Source organism: Dromiciops gliroides, chromosome 3 (assembly GCF_019393635.1).
Source record: "Dromiciops gliroides isolate mDroGli1 chromosome 3, mDroGli1.pri, whole genome shotgun sequence".
In the NCBI taxonomy this organism is placed as follows: domain Eukaryota; kingdom Metazoa; phylum Chordata; class Mammalia; order Microbiotheria; family Microbiotheriidae; genus Dromiciops; species Dromiciops gliroides.
Window position 1 is genome coordinate 256,136,709 of NC_057863.1, and position 23,432 is coordinate 256,160,140.

The 23,432-nt window shown below is 33.8% G+C and overlaps 1 long non-coding RNA gene across 2 annotated transcripts in view; it reads left to right on the forward strand.

Moving 5' to 3' along the window:
* The window catches only part of LOC122745512, a 115,802-nt gene that overhangs the window by 85,481 nt on the left and 6,889 nt on the right, over nucleotides 1–23,432 (forward strand). The window lies entirely within an intron of this gene.

Consider the following 23,432-nt stretch of genomic DNA (forward strand, 5'->3'; position numbering starts at 1 on the left):
GTCACACAGCTAGTAAGTATCAAGTGTCTGAGGCCGGATTTGAACTCAGGTACTCCTGAATCCAGGGCCAGTGCTTTATCCACTGCGCCACCTAGCTGCCCCCCGTCTATGGTGCTTTTAATCTTAACAGTTTCCTTTTTCATTTTTGATCTAGTAAAATCTGAACAAAGCTCTTGCTTTGTCTGAGATTGTGATTGCTATCTCTGCCATTTTTAAAGTTAGCTGCATAATATAATTTGCTCCAGAAAAATGTTTTTCATTATATTTCAGAGTAAACTTCTTGAAAATAACACTCTAGGGGCAGCTAGGTGGCACAGTGGATAAAGTACTGGCCCTGGATTCAGGAGGACCTGAGTTCAAATCTGACTGCAGACACTTGACACTTACTAGCTGTGTGACCCTGGGCAAGTCACTTAATCCTCATTGCCCCACAAGAAAGAAAGAAAGAAAGAAAGAAAGAAAGAAAGAAAGAAAGAAAGAAAGAAAGAAAGAAAGAAAGAAAGAAAGAAAGAAAGAAAGAAAGAAAAAAAGAAAATAATACTCTACTGTATTCTATGTTTTAGGTGACTTCATCACATCCTATTCACAATTTTAATTGCTATTTATGTTCATTTTTTCTAATGCATTTTCTTCTCTCTGTTCCATGTTCCTTCTTTATAAAGAAGAAGAGAAGAATAGCATAAATGCTGAATGCTTGATATAATCAGCTTCTACTTCCTGGCCCCTCTTCTCTTCCCTTCACTGAGAGACAAATCACAGGTTCTTGTCTTTTCTTTCTTATTAAACCCCTCTTCACAACCACACATCACAATTCAGGGTATGTTTTGCATATGACTAATTTGTCCCTAAGTCTACCTTCCCTCTTATTCTTCCTATCCCTTCTGCATGTTCCCTTCTGTTCCTCTGTTGAATTTATGGTATTTCTACACCAAACTTCTGTGTATATATGTATAGTTCATGTGTTCTACCTTTCTTTGGCCTTTTTGTAAGAGAGTACATTTCAAGTGATACCTGTTCCACCCAATTATTTGAAATATGTCCACCACCACCCCAATTCCCTCCCTTTTATTTTCCTGTGCATTCTTTCACCTCTCCCTTTCATTTATTTTTAAGATCATCAAAACAAGAAAACCACTCCCAGATTCTCAATCTTATGACTCCCTCCATGATGCTTAATAACATTAGATTTCTGAGGAAATGGATACATCATCCCCCTCCCCATTAGAATTCAAACACTTTATCTTTGTAAAATCTCTTCTGATTGCTCAGTTTTTTTTTCCCTTTTAATTTTTCTCTTTCTTCCTGTGTTGTTTGTAATTCAAAGTTTTTACTCATCTCTGATCTTTTCATTAGCAATGCTTGGAAGTAATCCATTTGAATAAATGTGCATTTTCATTCATAGGATTATACTCAGTTTAACTAGGTAAATTATTCTTGATTTTATGTTTATATCATTTTTCTTCCATGCTCTTCACTTTTTTATGGTTGTTGCCACTAATCTTGTGTGATACTTGCTGCAGTTCTTTGTAACTTCCATCTCTTTAAGACCATTTTGAAAGAGAGCAGTTAATGATAAAAGCACAAAACAAATAATACTTTAATAAAGGGAAGAAGAGAAAAAATTAGCAAACTAGATAAAATACTAAGAGGTCTAAAAACATTTGCAATTTCCCATACCTGTGGAAATCCTACCTCTGCAAAGGATTGGGGAGTTGGGTTGTCTTCTTATATCTCTTCTTTGGAGTCACACTTTGTAATTCTGTAATATTCATTTTTGATCATTTTGTGGTGGTTGTTCTTTCTATTTATATTGTCATAGTCATTGTGCATATTTTTCCTGCCTTTTTACTTTACACTTCATCAACTTACTTCACTCTTCATCAGTTCATGTCTTTCTATGCTTCTTTGTATACATTATATTAATTATTTCTTGTAGCATAGTAATATTCCAGTACATTCATATAGCATGATTTGTTTAGCTATTACCCTTTTCTGTATTTTTGAGCTTTTCATATCCTTGTGGGGCAATGGGGGTTAAGTGACTTGCCCAGGGTCACACAGCTAGTAATGCAGGGCTGGCGCTTTATCCACTGCACCACCTAGCTGCCCCCCTAGCTATTACCCTTTTAATAGATATCCTTTGTTTCCGGTTCTTTACTACCACAAAAAGTCCTGCTATAAATATTTTGGTGTATATAGTGACTTTCTTCTTATCAATATGTATAGTAGTTGTCTTTGGGTCAAAGGATATGAACATTTTAGTCACATTATTTGCATTAGATTAAATTGCTTTATAATATGGTTATATTGATTTACAGTCCCACCAACAATACACTAATGAGCTTATCATCCCACAGCCTCTTCAACATTGACTATTTCCATCATCTGTTCCCACAATCTGCATTATGTGAGGTTAAATTTCAAGAATGTTTTGATTTGCACTTGATTTGGTGATTTGGAACATTCTTTCATATAGTAGCTAACAATTTGGTTTTCTTCTTTTGAGAACTGTTCTATCTTTGGACTATTTATCTATGCAGATATTCATATTCATTATGTGCCAGAAATGTTATGAACAAATAGTAAATAAATTCCGTAGGAAGCACAAAGAAACAAAAATAGTAATTATTTCAGAGATACAAACCAAAGACACAGTGGGCAGAAACAGGGAAACAGTTTATAAAATAGTAACAACAATTTTAAAATAATAACAATGTTGTTATGTTAAACAATTTTGAAAGAATTAGGAACTCTGATCAAGATGATGATCAGAAATAAATCCAAAGGATTCATGATGAAACATTCTAAATAACTGTATATAGAAAGCTGATATGCTCGGGGTACAGACTGAAGTATTTTTTTTCTTTTTTTCTTTTCCTTTTTTCTTTCTTTTTTCTGGATACAGTAAATTGCAGGAATTTACTTTTTTTGCTTGTATATATTTGTAATGGGTTTTATTTTTCTCGTTTTCTCAACGTGGTGAGGGAGACAGAAGGGAGTGAATTTAGAACTAAAAATAATATAAAATTGAATTTTAAGCAAGGTCATTTTGCCTATACTTCATAGGGTTGTTGTTGTTGGGTGTTTTGTTTTTGTTTTTTTTTTTAGCATAAATGAGTGCTGTATTTTGTCAAAGGCTTTATCCACATCTTTTGAGAGAATAATAACATTTTGGGTGTCTTTATTTTTGGTACGCTCAATTATATTGATTATTTTCCTAATCTTGAATGATATAAATCCAACTTGATCACAATGATTTCTTAGATCAGTTACTCTAGTCTATTTGACAGGATTTTATTTGAAATTTTTGAATCAATATTCATTAATGATCTCAGATAATAGTTCTCATTTTTTCCCTTCCCTGGTTTAGGTATTAGGTATTATATATAGGTATTTGGACTATATTTGTTTCATAATAGGAGTCTGGTAAGCTCTTTTCCTTCTTTCTTTTTGAGAATAATTTGTACAATATTGTTACTAATTTTTTTTTTGTTTTACACATTTTCCTGTGAATCCATCAAGACTGGAAGTTCACCTCTCCCCAAGTCCTTCATTTACTAGTTCTTTTTCCCTCTTTTGTGTGTGATTATTTAAAATCTTGATTTGCTTTTCTGTTAGTTTGGGTATTTTATATTTTCAAAGGTATTTAATTTCTTTTATGTCCTCAGTTTTGTTAGTTTATAACTGGGTAAGATAGGTTCTGCTTTTCTTTTTATTTCTTCTGGTTTTGTGGTAATTTCTCCTTGTTTGCTATTTTTATTTGATTTTCTCCCTTTTTAATCAGATTGGCTAAAAGTTGATCAATTTCAATAGTCTTTTCAAAGTACTAGCTTTTTGCTTTATTTATCATTTCTATAGTTTTTTTTCTGTTTCTGGCTTAGTTCCTCTAATTTTTCATATCTCCACTTTTGTGCTTATTTTAGGTTTAATTTATTTATTGGCTTTTTCTTTTTCAAGAGGTGAATGTTATTCATCTTTACCACGCAATCAGCATCCTAGTAGCTGGTGTCTACAGACCTCCAGGTCACTCCCCTTCCTTCCTCAATGGGTTTGGTACATGGTTCACAATTTTTCTCTCTACCCCACTCCTGCCTTCATACTACAGGATTTCATCATACATATTTACTCTCCCTCAAGCACCCTAACCATTCTACTCCCACATCTTCAGTTAGCAAAACATAACCTTCTACCCAACCTCAACCACACACAAAGATGTTCATAACCATGATCTCTGCCATCCCTCACAAGTGTACCACCTCCATGTTCAAGAATTCTTCAATCTCCTTATCTGATCATGAACTATGGCTTTTGACCACTTTGCCTTCTCTTACTGAAGTACTCTTCACACCACGATTTCCAGTCCCTTGACCCCTAAATTCTCTCTCCCATGTAATCTCCCTAGCACTAGCCACCTTTTCCTCTTTCACCCATCCTGATCTCTCAGTGACCTAATTCAACTATACACTGCTCCCTCTTGAATCACTAGCTCCCTTATTTTCCTGATTTTTCTCTGTCTAACCTCAGCCTTGTATAGCTCCCACCATTTGCTGCCTTCATTCTTTTATATGCATGCTGCTGAATGAAAGTGGAGAAAGTCATACAACCATTCTGACTGAGTCCACTACAAATTGAAATCTTTGATACTGTTGATTGTTCTCTCTCTCTCCTCCTTGATACTCTCTCCAAGTTTTTGGGACACCACTCTCTCGTGCTTCTCCTCATACTTCTCTTAATCCCCTTCTCAGTCTTTTTTCCTTGTTCCCCATCCATATCATGCCCTTTGACCATGGATTTCTCACAGGGTTCTGTCCTGGGCCCTCATCTCTTCTCCTGGTATGGAGTAATATACTTCATTAACTATACTGAAAATTCTCAAATCTACTTTTCTTGCCCTAATGTCTCTGCTGACCTCCAATCTCACATTTCCAACTGCCTTTAATACATTTAAAACTGAATTCCAGTAGACATCTTAAATTCAGTATGTCCAGAATGGAACTCACTATCTTTCTTCCTAAACCCACCATTTCTTACCTTCCTTATTACTATAGAGGGAAACAACATCTTCTTAGTTCTCAGGCTCATAGCCTAGGTGTTGTCCTCAACTCTTCATCATCTTTCACTTTCCATATCCAATCTGTGGCCAAGGCCTGTTGATTTCACCTTTGTAACATCTTTCAAATACATTCCCTTCTCTACTCTGACATTGCTACAACTCTAGTGCAGGCACTCATCACCTCCTGCCTGGAGTATTGCAAAATCCTGCTGTTGGTTCCACCTGCCTTAAATCTCTCCTCATTCCAATCCATTCATTCAGACACCAAAGTGATTTTCCTAAAGCACATGTTTCTCCCCTACTCAATACACTTCAGTGACTCCCTATTTCTTTCAAGATCAAATACAAAATGTTCTGTTTGGCTTTTTAAGACTTTTATAACCTAGTTCCTTCCTATCTTTCCAGTCTTATTATACCTTTCACATATTCTTCAATACAATGACATTGGCCTTTTTGCTGTTCCACAAATAAGACTCTCCGTCTTTGGGCTTGAGGCATGCTTTCTGGCTGTCCTCGATGTCTGAAATGTTCTCCCTCCTCATCTCTACCTAGTAGTTTCTCTGGCTTCCTTTAAGTCCCAACTAAGATCCTATGTTCTATGGGAAGCCTTTCCCAGTCCTCTTAATTTTAGTGCCTTCCCTCTGTTGATTATTCCTATTTATCCTGTAGTTTATTTGTACATATTTGTTTATTGTCTCCCCCATTAAATTGTAAGCTCTTTTAGGGCAGGGACTGTCTTTTGCCTCTTTTGCCCCAGTGCTTAGAATAGTGCCAATCACTTAATAAATTTTTACTTGTCCACTGATATATATTCTTTTCTTTATTAGATGGATGGATGGATGGGTAGGCAGATAGATAGATAGATAGATAGATAGATAGATAGATAGATAGATAGATAGATAGATAGATAGATAGATAGATAGATAGATAGATAGATAGATGATAAGTGTATGTGTCTTTGTAGGAATATGGTTTGTACCCTGAGCAGTGATTTCTACATCCCAGAAATTTTGGTATATTATTTCTTTTTTTTTCTTTTTCTTTTTTTTTTTCTGGTCAGGCAATTGGGTTTAAGTGACTTGCCTAGGGTCACACAGCTAGTAAGTGTTAAGTGTCTGAGGCCAGAATTGAACTCAGGTCCTCCTGACTCCAGGACTGGTGCTCTATCCACTGCACCACCCAGCTGCCCGTGGTATATTATTTCATCATTATTTTTCAAGTATTTATCTTTTTTCCATGATTTGTTCTTATACTCTCACATTATTTAAGATGTTATTGTTTATTATCCATTTGTGTCTTTGTCTTTTGTTTATGCTCCCTGAACTAGTTGTTGTTTTTATTGCCTTCTGGTCTGCAAGGGATGCATTTACTATTTCTGTCTATTACATTTGTTGGCAATATCTTTATATTTTAATACATGCTGAAATTTTGTTAAAATTCCATGCAATGTTGACAATCCATATATGGTCCTCCCTCAACATTTGTAGGGTTAGAGGTGCAGGACCCCTTGCAAATGTAAAAAACCAAACTTTTATTTTTAATAATTCTGATCATATTTATTTAACACACTAAACAAGTAAAATAATACACTGCACCCATAAATAAATTGCCGTTTCTAAGCAAGAGAGATTAGTATCTGGCATACTATGCAGTCTTCACAGCTGCAGGAGTAACTGCAGCAACTGCTTCACAGATTTCCTTCTATGAAAAGCAAACAATACAAAGATCAGTAGGGGAGAAAATCATGTGACTGAGTCTGGATGGTAGAGAAACAAAGAGGAGGCATTCTCAAAGAGAGTGAGTAGCCTGCAGTTCTTTAGTGCACTGAAACTTTTAACAGAATTTAACTGTTTATAATAAATTTGTGTGTGTATACTTATGCTAATAAATTATAAAATAGATTGATAATATACATTATTTATACATTTATGACTTATTACTTTTTAGCTTTGTTTACATGAATACTTCATCTGTGATTTTCTGCAGTATGCTTCAAATCTCCAAAGATTCCCATTTAATTATCTATGGTCAGTCCATGAGTAACCAAAACCATGAATGTGAGACCCATAAATATTAAGGGATAACTATTCTTTTTCAGTCACATTAAGAAGACAACATTAAATTTTCAATTTTAGTTTCTTCAACAATTTGTTTGGCTCTATATTTTTATTTTATTTGTCATTCTGTTTGACTTATCCAAACCTGAAAGAAGGACACTGACAATACCTGCCACCATTGTGTTGCTATCTATGTCTTCCTGTAGTTCACTTAATGTTTCCTTTATGTATTTGGATGCTAAGGTATTTGGAGCATATAAGTTTAACATTGATGTCTATTTGTTACCCAAGTTTCCTTTCAGAATAATATAATTTCATTGTTTATCTATTTTTATCTTTTAAATGTTTGTTTTTGCTTTGTCTGATATAGATTGCAACTCTTTTTAAAATTCCTTTCATGAATAATAATTTTTCCAACCACTCATTGTTATTTTTATTTCTTTGTTTTTTAATGAGTTTCTCCTAAGCAACAGATTGTGGAGCTTTGTTTTCTTATACCATCTTCCTCTTTTTTTTTTCATTTTATGGGATTGTTTAATCCATTCACATTTAAACTTGGGAGTTATTTTTATTCTTTTCTCTCTAATATTAGGTTTTTCAGATTAGACTCTCCCTACCCCCCCCATCCCTACCAATGCAATTACTATGTCTCTTCAGTTATATTAGCTTAATCTATTTTAAGGCAACTCTATTGCAACAGACTTTTCCACTCATCATCCAACCCTTCTTCCCATTTGTTACTTCTTTCTCTAATTTGAGAGGTTTTATTATTTTCTTTCTTATTTTATCTAGTGTAATTCTTTCACTTTTTTTCCCTATTAGGTAGTCAAGTGAAATCTCCCTTCCTCCCCTCCCTTGAACTTATTTTGTTCATTTGTCTTTTAAAATGCATTTCCTGTGTCTTTTTCTATAAAAAGATTTCCTCAATCTTCTCATTATTTAGCTTTCTTTTCTGTCTAAACTAAACTTTTGTTCCTGGATTCATATGAGGCCCTTATACTTATTTTATTCTTAATCTCTGGATTCTTCATGGAAGTAAAGCTTCTTAGATACCAATTTGGGTTTCAGGGCGGGGGCGGGGGGGTACACTTTCTATAGCACTGTCATAAATATTATCACTTTCTCCTTTTTTCTTGTGCCTCACTTCTAGAAATACCAATTGCTGCAGGTAATACAGAGGATAGTAGTAGGAATTTTAGGAATTCCTGGTAAGAATTTTCCTATGTGATTGCATTGCTCATTATTGATTCTTGCCCCCCATGGTAATTTTTTTCCCATTGAAATTTCCCCATTTCCCCATTGAAAACACCTCCCTGGGTCAGTGCCCTCCCACTCTTCCTGTTGTCAGTTGTCCCCAGGAGCTCTGATTCTCATTCTTCTAAAGCAGGATGAGTGGTCTTTCTAAGCAACAAATCCTTGCAAATTATACACATTGTGGGGTCCTGATCTCAATTTGTAAAATATTTCTCTTCTCCCAGAGAAGCATTCATGAGTGAATGCTCTCTTGTCACTGAAAAAAAGATTTCCCTATTGCTTTTCCCCCTTTGCAATCCCTCCCTTTGTCTCCATATCCATTCTCCTATGTGCTTTCTTCTTTGTGAGTACAGAATTATTTTCCCTTCATTTTTTCCTTTGACTTGATTAAGGTACATCAAATATTCCCCTCTATCTTTTTCATCCCATACCTCCTATTCTTTAATTGAGTACTGAAAAATACACTGATGTCCCTGTCGGTTGGATGTTGCAAGGCTTAATTTATACTGTTTCAAGATTTTTTTCTCTACTATCACTATTATTTTATTTCTGATTTAATGTTTGTTACCTTTTTTGCATTTACAAAGAAACCTCTTAATGGTCTCTGAGTTTCATTTTGTTTTGTGTTATACTCAGTCTGCATTTTTTTCCCCTTGTGTTTTTCATTTCTTAGGTGTTTGGGGAAATAAAATTTCTTCAGAACTGCTCTCAAGGAATGGTTTAAATATCTCTTTTTATTGAATTTCCATCTATTGTCATTAATGGCTAAGCTTGGATTTTCAGGATAGGTCAGCTAAGGTTGCATATTAATTTCTTTTGCTCCTCACAACATATTATTTTATTTCCTACTACAGTTCCTGGTAGGTGAAAAATAATATTGTGTTATTAAAATTTCCTTTTCTTTATGTCTGAAGGTCTTTCTCCTGGTCATTTGAAGAATTTGTTGTCAATGGAATTGTTAGATATAAATGTGTCCTGGGTGATGCAGTGGATAAAGCACCAGCCCTGGATTTAGGAGGACCTGAGTTCAAATCCAGCCTCAGACATTTGACACTTACTAGCTTTGTGACCCTGGGCAAGTCACTTAACCCTCATTGCCCTGCCCCTCCCCCCAAAAAAAGATGTAAATGTTTCTTGAAATTTACAGCAAAGGGGGTTTTTTCTTGTGTTTTTTTTCCCATCCCCTGAAAGAAATCTGTGAATTATTTCTATTAGCCCCTTATTTTGTTGTTGTTGTTGTTGTTTGTTTGTTTGTTTGTTTATAGAAGTCCTGGGAGTTTTGTGGTATTATTTCTTGCATTGTACAAGTGAGATTTTTTTTACTTGTCCTTAGGTTGTTTCTATGCATTCTATCCTTAAATTCAATGGTTTTTGCTTTTTTTTCTCCTTTTCTTTCTAATTATCCCTCACTTCCATGTGTTTGCATTTACAGAAAGTTATTCTGTCTTTTGTTTCTTTTGGGTGATTTTTCATCATGGATTCAAGTAGTTCTGTTATGATAATTATTTTGGGCATATAAGTAGTCATTTGTGCTTTCATGGTACTTATTTCTCTTTTAAACCATTTAGAGATATCTTGCTGGGGTTGAGTGCTTTCTTAGGAATCCACATTTCCTTTGTCTTTCAATCTTTATTCCCAAATATCTGAACTCTTTTACATGATCTGGAGACCATATTTCTTTCTGTTACTAGTACCTTCCCTGTTGGCTTATCTGCTTATAATCAAAGTCATTAATTGACTTTTCTTCCTTCTGAGATCTTTGGTAATTTCAGTCTTTTCCCTATTTCTCCTTACTACTTTCTTATTCCCTCAATTTTAAAGGCAATTTCCCAGAGACTGGACTTCAAAGCCTTTCTATCCTGCTTTCATGCCAGGCAATTCACAGTCCGCATGTCTCAGGCTCTGCACCAAAAACTTATGGGGGAAGGAAAAGTAGGTGGCACAGTAGATAAAGCACCAGCCTTGGATTCAGGAGGACCTGAGTTCAAATCCAGCCTCAGACACTTGACACTTAACTAACCATTTGACCCTGGGCAAGTCACTTAACCCTCAGTGCCCTGCCAAAAAAAAAAAAAACTTATGGGGGAATAGAATAGACCCTAACTGAATGGTGGGCCTTTTCCCTCAGACATGTCACACAGCCAAGCATGGTTATTCTTTTGGACATCCCTTAGTTCTCCAATGCTATGGTTGAACTTTATTGCAACACCCAGCACTGGAAAGCTAGCCTAAGAAATTTTTTGTTTGGATTTCTTTGACACTGGGAAAGTTGGAATCATTTCATCTCTGAATTTCTTCATCTTTAAAATAAGAATAAATCAAATAAGGGTAATAATATTTTTGTCATGATGTTTAAAGAGATAATGTATAGAAACTATTTTGCAATCTTTATAGTGCTAGTTAAATGTAAGCTGGTAAACTGAGCAAAAGGTAGCATAGTGGCAGTCAATTGCTCATAGTCCATTGACAATCATTTACCTGACATCTTTGGATGCATTTCATTTTTTAATTCTTATCATATGTTTTTATATTTCATAATCTATAAGCAATTAATCTTACTCATCCATAAGATAAAAACACTCAGTCATTTAAATCTTTTTCTATAATGGTCTTCTGGTTATTTACCATGGCAAATAAAATTCAATTTATGTTTCTTAGGTGATTTTTATTTATAAAAATATTTTCTTTGATATTATATTATGTTCAAATTACCAACTAAAAAATGTGAATGAAAATTCTTATTTCTGGACTTCCAGTGCTAAGATAGCACAGTGAGGCAGGAAATCCCTGAAGCCCTCCAAAATCTCCCTCCAAACAACTTGAAAACTGCCTCAGAACTGATTTGGGAGTTGGGAAGCAGATTACTGGCACTTCTAGAAAGATCTGTCTCTTTGGGGTGGGAGGGGAAAAGGTCCTAGAGCAACACCAGCAGGCATCACAACACAGTACCTGTAGCAAGGCTCCAAGCCCTGTGGCAATCCATCAGCAACATCCCAACCTTCTGCAAGCCAGCAGGCCCAAGGCAAACCAGCAGTCTGTGTAGGACAACTAAGCCCCACCCTATATGACCCCAACCCCAGCACAGGTCACCAGCAAGGCCTTGCCCCCACTGCTGACCAACAATGATACCACACCTCTAGGACCAACCAGCAGCAAGTCCCCAACTGTTAGGCTGGCCAGAGAGAAACAGCCCCTATGGCTAGGCAAAATATAGTCCCTGTTTCCATAGCAACACAGCAGCAAGGCCCCAACCCTGGGGCAAGCAAGCAGTGAAACCCCACAGTCATGGGAGGCCAACATGGAGTCCCCTCCTCTAGTACAAGCCAGCAGCTATCCCCTGAGGCCCAGTGAAAGTCAGCATCAAGTCCCTGAGCCCCAGCACAAAAAGCGTGGGACATTGCATGAGCAGAGCCCAATTCTCACATAAAAATAGAAAGTCACAAAATAGGCAGAAAAAATGAACAAAACAAAAACAAAGGACTTACCTATGTTATAAAGTTACTATGGTAACAGAAAAGATCAAAGCACAAACTTAGAAGAGGACAATGGTGTCAAAATAGCTACATGTGAAGCTTCAAAGAAAAGTGTAATTTTAAAATCAGACCCAAAACAGACTCCTGAAAGAGCTTAAAAGGAATTTTTAAAAGCAAATTAGAGGGGCAGCTAGGTGGTGCAGTGGATAGAGCACCAGCCCTGGAGTCAGGAGGACCTGAGTTCAAAATCTGGCCTCAGACACTTAACACTTACTAGCTGTGTGACCTTAGGCAAGTCACTTAACCGCAATTGTATCACCAAAAAAAAAAAAAAAAGCAAATTAGGGAAGTAAAAGAAAACTTGGGAAAAGAAATGAGAGGAATGAAAAAGAACAGTGAAAAAAGAGTCAATAGCTAGGGAAAAGATATACAAAAATTTGCTGAGGAAAATAACTCTATAGAAATATAATTGGCCAAATGGAAAATGAGGTATAAAAGCTCACTGAAGAAAATAATTCCTTAAAAATTAGAATTGAGAAATGGAAGCTAATGATTCTAGGAGACATCAAAATATAACAAAACAAAATTGAAATCACAAAAAAACAGGAAAAAATGTGAAATTTCTCATTGGAAAAAAACTAACCTGGAAAATAGATTCAGGGGGGATGCTTTAAGAATTATTGGACTACCTGGAAGCTGTGATCAAAAAAAGAAACCTGGACAATATTTTTCAAGATATTACCAAGGAAAACTGACCTGATACCCTAAAACCAGAGGGCAAAATTGAAATTGAAATAATCCATTGATTACCACCTGAAACAGATCCCAAAATGAAAACTCCCAGGAACATTATAGCCAAATTCCAGAGCTCCAGTCAAGGAAAAAAGTTGTAAGCCAAAAAGAAGCAATTCAAATATGGTGGAGCTACAGTCAGGATTACACAGGATTTGGTAGCTTCCACATTAAAGAACTAGAGGCCTTGGAATGTGATATTTCAGAAGCTAAAGAAATGAGGATTATAACCAAGAATCCCCTGCCCAGCAAAACTGAGTATAATATACTTCAGGGGAAAAAAGAATATTTAATGAAATAGAGGACTTTCAAGCATTCTGAATTAAAAAACCAGAGTTGAATTAAAAAATGTGATCTTCAAATACAAGACCAAAGGGAAAGATAAAATGTTTAAAAAAAATAAAGGGGAACCATAAGAGATTCAATAAGATTCAACTGTTTATATTCCTATATGGCAAGGTAATATTTGTAACTCTTAAGAACCTTTTATTACTATAAGGGCAATTAAAAGGAGTATATGTAAATAGAGGAGAATATAAGGTGACTTTGATGAGATGATACACACCTACAAAAACAAAGAGGTGAGAAAGAAGATTGCACTGGGAGAAGAAGGGGGGAGATAGAATGGCATAAATTCACACAAAAGAAGCATGAAATAATTATTATAATGGGGGGCTGACAAAACTTGACTCTTACTCTCATGAGAATTGGCTCAAAGAGGGAATAACATATATATTCAGTTCTATATAGAACTTTCTCTTACCCTATAAGGAAGTAAAAAGGGATACAGATAAGAGAAGGGGGCAGGACTTATTGGAGGGAGGGTTAATTGGGGTAGAAGTAAAACACTTGTCAGGAGGGAAAGGGTGACAGTGAGAGACAGAGAGAGGGATAGACAAGGAAACAATAGGATGGAGGAAAGTACACAGTTATAACTATAAATATGAATGGGATGAACTCACCCATAAAACAGAAACACATAGCAGAATGGATTAAAAACCAGAATCCTAAAATAGGTTTACAAGAAACACATTTGAAGCAGATATTCAAACAGAGTAAAGATAAAAAGCTGGAAAAGAATCTATTATGCTTTAGCTAAAGTAAAAAAAAAAAAAAAAAGCAGGGGTAGCAATCATGCTCCAAGGCAAAGCAAAAGCAAAATTAGATCTAATCAGAAGAGAGGAAGAAGAAAACTACAGTTTGCTAAAAGACACAATAAACAATGGAGTTATATAAATACTAAACATATATATATATATATTTATATATAACAAATCGTGTAGCATCTAAGTTTTTGAAGAAGTTGAATGAGTTACAGGAAGAAATAGATAGTAAAAATATACTTTTGGGGGACCTCAACATTCTCCTCATTTAACTAGGTAAAATGAATTTTAAAAAAACAAATAATAAAGAAGTTAGGGAGGTGAATAAAATTCTGAAAAAGTTAGGTATAACAGAACTCTAAAGAAAACTAAATGGAAATAGAAAGCAATATTTTTCTCAGCATTATATGGCATGTACACAAAAATTAACCATGTATTAGGACATAAAAACCCTCACAACCAAATGCAGAAAAGCAGAAATATTAAATTAATTCTTTTCAGATCATAAGGCAATACAATTATAAAAATTACATTCAATAATAGGAAGTTGAAAGAAAGATTAAAAACTAAATGGAAACTAATCATAAAAAATAAGTGGGTCCAAGTACAAAACATAGAAACAATCGATTTTAATAAAGAAAATTACAACAGTATGACAACATAGTAAAATTTATGGGATATCGTGAAAGCAGTAGTTAGGGGAAATTTGATATCTTGAAATGCTTACATTAATAAAATAGAGAAAGAGTAGATCAATGAATTGGATGTTAAACTTTTAAAAAACTGGAAAAAAGAACAAATAAAAAATCTCCAATTAAACACCAAATTAAAAATCCTGAAAATCAAAGAAGCAATTTATAAAATTGACAGCAAGAAAACCATTGAACTAATAAATAAAATTAAAATCTGGTTTTAGAGGGAGGGGAACAATAAAATAGATAAACCATTGGTTAATTTGATTTTTTTTGGCAGGGCAATGAGGGTTAAGTGACTTGCCCAGGGTCACACACCTAGATGACCCGGTTAATTTGATTTTTAAAAAGGGGAAAATCAGATTACTAATATCAAAAAGGATGGCTATTATGACTACTATTATTCAATATTGTACTGGAAATCCTAGCCATAGCAATAAGAGAAGAAAAAGAAATTTAATTAGAATAGGTAATAAGGAAACAAAACTATCACTTGTTGCAGATGATATGACAGTATACTAAAGAGTCAATTGAAAAACTACTGGAAATAATTAACTTCAGCAAAGTTTCACAATACTAAATAATCCCACCTAAATCATAAACATTTCTATACATTGCCAACAAAGCCTAGTAGCAAGACATAGAAAAAGAAATTCCATTGAAAATAACTGCAGATGGGGCAGCTAGGTGGCACAGTGGATAGAGCACCAGCCCTGGAGTCAGGAGGACCTGAGTTCAAATCGGCCTCAGACACTTAACACTTACTAGCTGTGTGACCCTGGGAAAGTCACTTAACCCCAACTGCCTCACCAAAAACAAAAAGAAAATAACAGTAGACAATATAAAATACTTGGGAGTCTACCTGCCACAATAAAGCCAGGAACTACATTAATACAATTACAAAACACTTTTTTACACCAATAAAGTCAGACAATTGGGTAAATAATAATAGACCTAGCCAATATAATAAATATGACAATTCTACCTAAATTAATCTATTTGTTCAGTGCCATATTAATCAAATTACCAAAAAAATCATTTAATAGAGCCAGATAAAATAATAATACAATTCATCTGGAAGAACAAAAGGTCAAAAATATCAAGGGAATCAATTTAAAAAATGTGAAAAAGGTGGTCTAGGCATACCAGATCTCAAATTGTATCATAGGGTGTTAATTATCAAAACAATTTGGTACTGGCTAAGAAAGAGAAGACGGATCACTGGAATAGATTAGGTACACAATACATTATAGCAAATGAACATAGTAATCTAGTATATGATAAACCCAAAGGTCCAAGCTTTTGGAACAAAAACTAATTATTTGACAAAAACTGCTAGGAAAACTGTAAAATGGGAGGGCAAAAACTAGGTATAGACCAAGATCTCACACCATATACTAAAATAAAGTAAAAATGGGTAAAGGATTTATACATAAAGGGAGATGCCATAATCAAATTAGGAGAGCATGGAATTGTTTATTGGTCAGATCTATGGGAAAGGGAAGAATTTAAGACCAAACCATATATAGAGAACACTACAAGATGTAAAATAGATAATTTTGATTAGACAAAATTTAACTTTCCTCACAAAGAAAACCAATGCAACCAAAATTAGAAGGAAAGTAGAAAATTGGAGAAAACTTTTTTTGCAGTATCTCTGATAAAGGCCTCTTTTCTCAAATACATAGAGAACTGAGTCAAAGTTATAGGAATACAAATCATTCCCCAATTAATAAATAATCAAATGATATGAACAGGCTGTTTTCATATGAAGAAATCAAAGTTATCTATAGTCATATTTTTAAAAAATTCTCTAAATCACTATTGATTAGAGAAATGCAAATTTTTAAAACTCTAAGGTACTACCTCATACTTATGAGATGGGCTAGTAGGACAAAAAAAAGGAAATGATAAACATTGGAGGGGATGTGGGAAAACTGGGACACTAATGAACTGTTGGTAGAGTTGTGAACTGATCTAACCGTTCTGGAGAACAATTTGGAAATATGCATAAAGGGCTATAAAACTGTGCATACCCTTTGATCCAACAATACTACTGCTAGGCCTATATCCCAAAGAGATTTTTTAAAATAAAGGACAAAGGATCCATATGTATAAAAGTATGTATAGCAGTTCTTTTGCAGTGGCTAAAAATTGGAATTTGAGGGGATGCCCATCAATTGGAGAATGGCTAAACAAGTTGTGATATATGATTGTGATGGAATATCACTATGTTATAAGAAATGACAAGGAGGATGATTTCAGAAAAACCTGGAAAGGCTTTCATGAATGAATGCCAAATGAAGTGAACAGAACTAGGAGAATGCAGTACACAGTAACAGCAATATTTTTCAATGAAGAACTGTGAATGACTTAGCTATTCTCAGCAATACATTGATCAAAAACAATCCCAAAGGACTCATGATGACTCATGCTATCCATCTTCAGAGAAAGAACTGATATTATCTGAATAGAAAATGAAGCATACGTATTCTACTTTCTTTTATTCTTTTTTGTTTGTCTTATACAAAATGACTAATATGTAAATATTTTACATGCTCGCACACATGTAACCTATGTCAGATTGTTTACTGTCTCAGGGAAGAGGAGAGTTTGCTCTAAAGGGAAGAATAGAATCTGGAATTCAAAACTTTAAAAATATCTATTAAAATTGTTTTAACATGTAATTGGGGAAAATAAAATATTATTTTTAAAAGAAAATTCTTTCTCAGTAAATTCATTCATTTTATTTTCCCTAGATATTATTGTGATTGTGAGTCTTACAGAGAATGGTGAGCAATCTCATTTTCTCTGTATTATAGATTAAGGAACTGTCTCTTTAAGCAAGCTATATATATGCTTACTGCATTCCAATGTTTTCTTTAGTTTGCCAGATAACCTATAGTTTTAGTGCTTTTATTTGTTTTGGCAACAGAAAAAAGTGCACTTCCCAAACTCGTCAGGCTTTCAAAACTTGAATACCAGCTATGTTATGTTATGAGAACTACAAGAGGAATGAGTGGAAGGCTTCCATATAGTTGAAAAGCTTTTTCCCCCCTCAGGAGCCTGTTTTGATGAAAATTGTAGCAATAATGAATCTCTACTATTGCTAGTGGATGTTGTGTACAAAATTTGGGACAGACAAAATCAGGGGGGAAAATGCAAGGAAAGGAGAGACCAGAGATTTCGAATCTTAAAATGAAAGGATAAAAAAATGCCTAGAGGATATTACAATATCCTAATGTGGAAAGAAGTAAGAATTGTACTTTTAACTCAAAAAATTTGCATTCCATTGTCTTTTCATCTGAGATCCATTTAGTTATGTTATGAAATAAAACTGCAAAGTAGGAATGTTCAGTCTTTTAATTGCTATATCTAGTAGAAAGGATTTTTAAACAGCAGAAGAAATCACAGTTTATTGTATAAATAAAACAAGCATTTCTAGATTTAGATTAATTTTTGATGACTTCAACATTCCACAGCATAATTATATTGGGCAGCACAATTCCAGCTCTCATTGATGGGCAGAAAAAGTGGGCAGCTTGCCAGGTAGATATTTTCGTGACTCCCAGCCCCCAAAGGTGATGTGTTTTTTAGCTAATTCAATGAAGAGTAGGCTAAACTTTGGATCTAAATGAGACAATAGCTGCCTTTGCAGTATCAGCAGAATGGTTTATGGGAATGAAGTGTACATTTGGCAGAGAAACATGTGACCTTATAGTTGAGATTTTGTTATCCTGCCAACTGAGACTTGGAAAGCACGACCTGTTCAGACTTTTCCCCTTTTCCCTTACATGGCACAGAAAATTCTCAACTTTGGCCAGACTCAGCAAGCTACTGAGCTTGGAAGAACAACTTTTTTTTTCTGGCTTTTTTTTTTTTGGGGGGGGGGGCAGACCACGAAAAAAAAATGGTCCTTTCAGGTCTGATAAATTCTGTTTAAAAAGGAAAATATAAACAAAACATTTGGAGATAATAAGTGAATGAGAAAAAAGTATTTCTTTTTTTTCCTAAAACCTTTATTTTGTTGTTAATAGCAAACCTTCAAATAGCTTACAAATCAGTTGCCCTCCCCACCCCCACCCCTGCCATTTAATGAAGACACACTAGAACTGCTCATTGCAGTATAATGTATTGAATTGACATCCTGGCTTTTTACCTCTTTGCTTCACAGACCTCTGCAATCACCATTTATAAAGTCAACACAGGCTGGATGAGCTTCCTAGTTTCTCCTACATTCTACCCTTGAGATCCTGCTTATGGCAATGTTTAGTGTAGCTTTTGCATAATGCTCTTTTGCCTGGAATTCTGAGGATAATAAAAGGAGACAAACATATTTGCCTTTTTTCTTAGAAATAGTAAGCTCCATAGAAAAAACAAATCAGTTTGTGCTACATACAAGAGTTCTGAAGAAATAAAGAAAAAACACTCTCTTGATCTCAACCAAAACAAAACAATTTTTTAAAAAATCTACTGAGTTAATTGTGGATATCCATGATATGGCTTTTTAAAAAACAACAACATGAGCCTTACTGAATTTTTTGGTTTTTAAAAAAATATATTACAAAATAAACAATATTTTGTCCTGGTTGAAACATATTTTTCCTATCAAGTAAAACTAATATAAAATAATTTGTTTCTTTTTTGTTTCTTTTTCTGTTTTTTATAAAAGGGGATCCTTATACTTTAGACTTATTCTATGTAACAGCTACTCAATTTTCTTTTATTTCTATTTTTAGCTGATTTTTCCCTAATCCTAATTAACAATAAAAATATAGGTAAAAATAAAAATATATGCAAAAGAGTAGGAAAATCTTTTTGATATTATTAAACACTAAGTTTTGCAGAGATATTAAAATGGCAGTACTTTCTCATTCATTATTAGCTTCAGATACCTAAGAAAAAGTGAATATTTAGGAACTCTTTGCTAAGAAAATTAATTTTTATTTATTTAGTATGAAACAAGAAAAAGTATTTCTAAGCTGATCAGGCAAAAAGCTAGAGTTTATATAGAATACTGTGTTTATAGTAAAAAGGCGGTGGTTCTAGTAAATTTGTAAATCATGTATATGTCATTTACAAAGAACTCAGCATAATTTTAAAACTCCTTTTGGGAGCAAATTTCATTTCCAAAAAGTATCATAGTTCAATAAAGAAACCATTGGCCAAAAAGAATTACAATATTTTACTTGTTAAGTATTTTAATAAAAATGATTACATATTTTCTTAAGTTTCAAGCAAAGTACTATCAATAGATGAATTGCTTTTTAATTTTTTTTCCTATACTATTGGAATTTATTTGAAAAAATATTACATTTTGTGCAAAATGACCTATATGTTGTTTCCTGAAATAAATTATCATGATATAGATTTGTACTGTGAGACTATTAGGACATCAACAGTAGCTTTACTAACTCATGTTCTATATTGTCAATAAATTCTAAATAAGTTTTATGAGAAAGTATCTCCCAAGTCCATAAAATTGAAGCTAGTTCTTAAAATACTTGTCTTGAACAATCTACTTCTCACTCTTACATAGTAAATTTATATTGAAACTTGCTTTTTCTTATAACTTTGTAAGCAATATTCCTACCCTAGTTATATATATCTTACTTGATTTTGTGTTTAGTGTTTTTTTCTCCCGTTTAAAGCTGCTGATTATTGACATGACAAAACCTTTGCTACTTTTTAAACAGAAACATTCTATGCAAATATTTATTTTATATGTATACATACACAAATATATATATATGCCTACACAAATATGCATTTATATTTGTACACTCCTTATATTGGAAAAAATCAGTTGAACTAAATGAAATGTAGACATAAGTAATCTCATTCAAGTCATGTATTCTTGGATTTATATTAGGTTATCATAGGTCTTCTAAATAGTTTAATTTGATAAATTAATATAACTATGTAATCAGTATAACTATAATAATTTTATCAAGTATTTATAACAAATTCCCAATTAATAAGGAGATTGTGTATGATATTGCCAACTGTTACAAACCCGTAGATCCGATCTTGTGGTGAAATTGATTTCACAAGCTCGCCTCTTTGGGTCTGTGTCAGTGGGGTAATCTCAAAGAGGTTAAAGTATAATCCTTTTAATGATATTTGGGGAAAAATTTGTTAAACCAGGTATCCTATTAAATTGAGGAGGAATATTTAAAAATGATTCTCTTTTATTTTGTTGTTATTCATATTATGTCTACATATGTTAGAACTAGTTTTTAATCATTTGAAAAATATGTTTGAATTCTAATGCCATATCTATCAATTGTTAAAAATGTTAAATATTTTTAAAGGAATTAATAGAAAACATACCAGCAAAACATATATGTGCATATCAGTGTCAATAACTACAATAACCACAGACTTTAAATATTTTTAATATTTTTAATCTATAACTTAATTTATGAGACTGCCAATAGTTTTTCCCCCTTCAATCCAGTATGGTATTGACTTGAACTATAATCATTTGTCTTCAAATTTCAGCAAGAATATTATAAGACTGTATAATACACTAGCTGTATTTCACAAATAAGTGGCTTTTCTAGCCATGGGACCAAGCTATTTATTGGTAAAATATTGACTTAATATGGTATTTTACATTTTGCCAAACTATATCAATATGCATAGACAATAAAAGCAATATTTGAAGGAGCTATCTGAAGATACAATGAAGAAATTACATCATCAATGGAATTTGTGTGCATCCAGGTTGAGGTAGTAGGTTGTATGGTTTAGAATTATACCCTGGGAGTTAACTGTACAACCTTCTAGCTTTCCTTGGAGCACATTTGAACCATCAGGAAGTCTTCATCATTTTAATATGCTGTCAAACTCTGTGCAAAAAGGTATTGTTTCAAGAGTTTGAAGAATAATTACTCTGATACTTTATTGGATTTGAAACAATTCCAGCTGTACTGATTACTTAATTACTTCATTCACTTTATTCTTCTGTCAAACAATATGAACAAAGGCAACATGATTTCATTACCTGGTTCATAATCATTCTCTTTTCTGTATCTCCTGCCCTCATACCAGGAGACTTCAACAAATATATTTATACTCCCTCAATAATACATGTATATATATATATATATATATATATACATACCCAGTCCTCGATGTAATTAATAATAATAATAATAAACATTTATATAGTTTCAGACTATGTGTCAGACACTTTTACAATTATTATCTTATTTCATCTTCACAACCTTGGGAGGTAGATGCTATTATTATACCCATTTTACAGTTGAGCAAACTGGGGCAAACTAAGGTTAAGTGACTTGCCCAGAATTACATAGCCAGTGAGTATCGGAGCCCATATTTGAATTTGTGTCTTCTAACTCCAGGCCCAGCATTTTGTCCATTGTGCCACCTAATTCACCCTCAACTTACATCCGATGAATTACTCCACATTAACTACACATAGAGATGACCTTGCCACAACCCATAAATGTTCTATTTCTGTGTTCTTAAACTCTAAAATCCCTTCATCTGATTTTTTAAAAAAAAATTTCATCTTTCCCTATGCTTTCTGACCCCTAATGTTAATGCTTTTCTTCATCCTCATCATGACCAGAACTTCAGTTCTTTCTCAGCCCATAAGCCCCTATACTGGCTACACTCTCCTCCCTTCCCTTTCTCAACCCCTTGGTGAACTAACTTAACTTGGCACAATCCTACATCCTTTACTCCCTTGCCTCCTTGTCCTAATACAGATCATGCCTTGTCAGACCCCACACCTGGATTATATCAACCTTTATTACTTATAAGAGCAATTGGAGGAAGTTTATGTAGACAGAGGGCATGGATATAAGGTAACATTGATGGGATGATACCCAAAGGGACAAAATAAAGGAGTGAGAAGTAAATTGCACTGGAAGAAGGAGGGAGAAAACCAAATAGAGTAAATTATCCTACAAAAAGAAGGTGGGGGGAAAAAGCTATTATAATGGAGGGAAAGGTGGAGAGGTGGCAGCCAAAGCTCAAACCTTACTCTCATCAAAATTGACTCAAAGAGGGAATAACATACACAGTAGGATATAGAAATCCATCTTACTCTATAAGGAAACAAAAAAGTACAGGGGGAGGAGGCACTGATAAAAGGGAGAGTATATTGGGGAAAGTGGTGATCAGGAGAGAGGGGGATACAAAAATTGAAAAATTGCATGGAGGGAAGTACAGAATTAGTTATCATAACTATGAATGTGAATTGGATAAACTCACCCATTAAAAAGAAAAATCCTACAATGTTGTTTACAAGAAACTCATTTGAAGCAGAGAGATACACACAAGGTAAAGGTAAGCAGCTATTACAGAATCTATTATGCTTCAGCTGAAGCAAAGAAAGCAAGGTAAAAATCATGATTCTAGACAAAGCAGAAGCAGCAATAGATCTAATTAAAAGAGATAAAGAAGGAAAGTATATCTTGCTGAAAATTACCATAGACAATGATGTCATATCAATACTTAACATATATGTACCGAATGGTATAGCATCTAAATTTTTTAAGAAGTTGAATGAGTTATGAAAGGAAATCGATAATAAAACTATACTAGTGAGGGACCTTTACTTTCCCCTCTCAGAATTGGATAAATCTAACTAAAAAATATACCAGAAGGAAGTCAAGGAAGTGAAGAAAATTCTGTAAAAGTTAGATATGATAGATCTCTAGAGAAAACTGAATGGGAATACAAAGGAATATATCTATCTCTCAGCAGTACATGTCACCTATACAAAAACTGATGATGTATTAGGACATAAAAACTTTACCACCAAATGCAGAAAAGCAAAAATAATAAACACATCCTTTTCAGATCATAATGCAATAAAAATTACATTCAGTAATGGACAATGGAAAGATTAAAATTGGAAAATAAATAATCTTATCCTAAAAAAAGAAGTGGGTCAAAGAACAAATCATAGAAAGAATTGTAATTTCACTAAAAAAATTATAATAATGAGACTATATCAAAATTTATGGGAT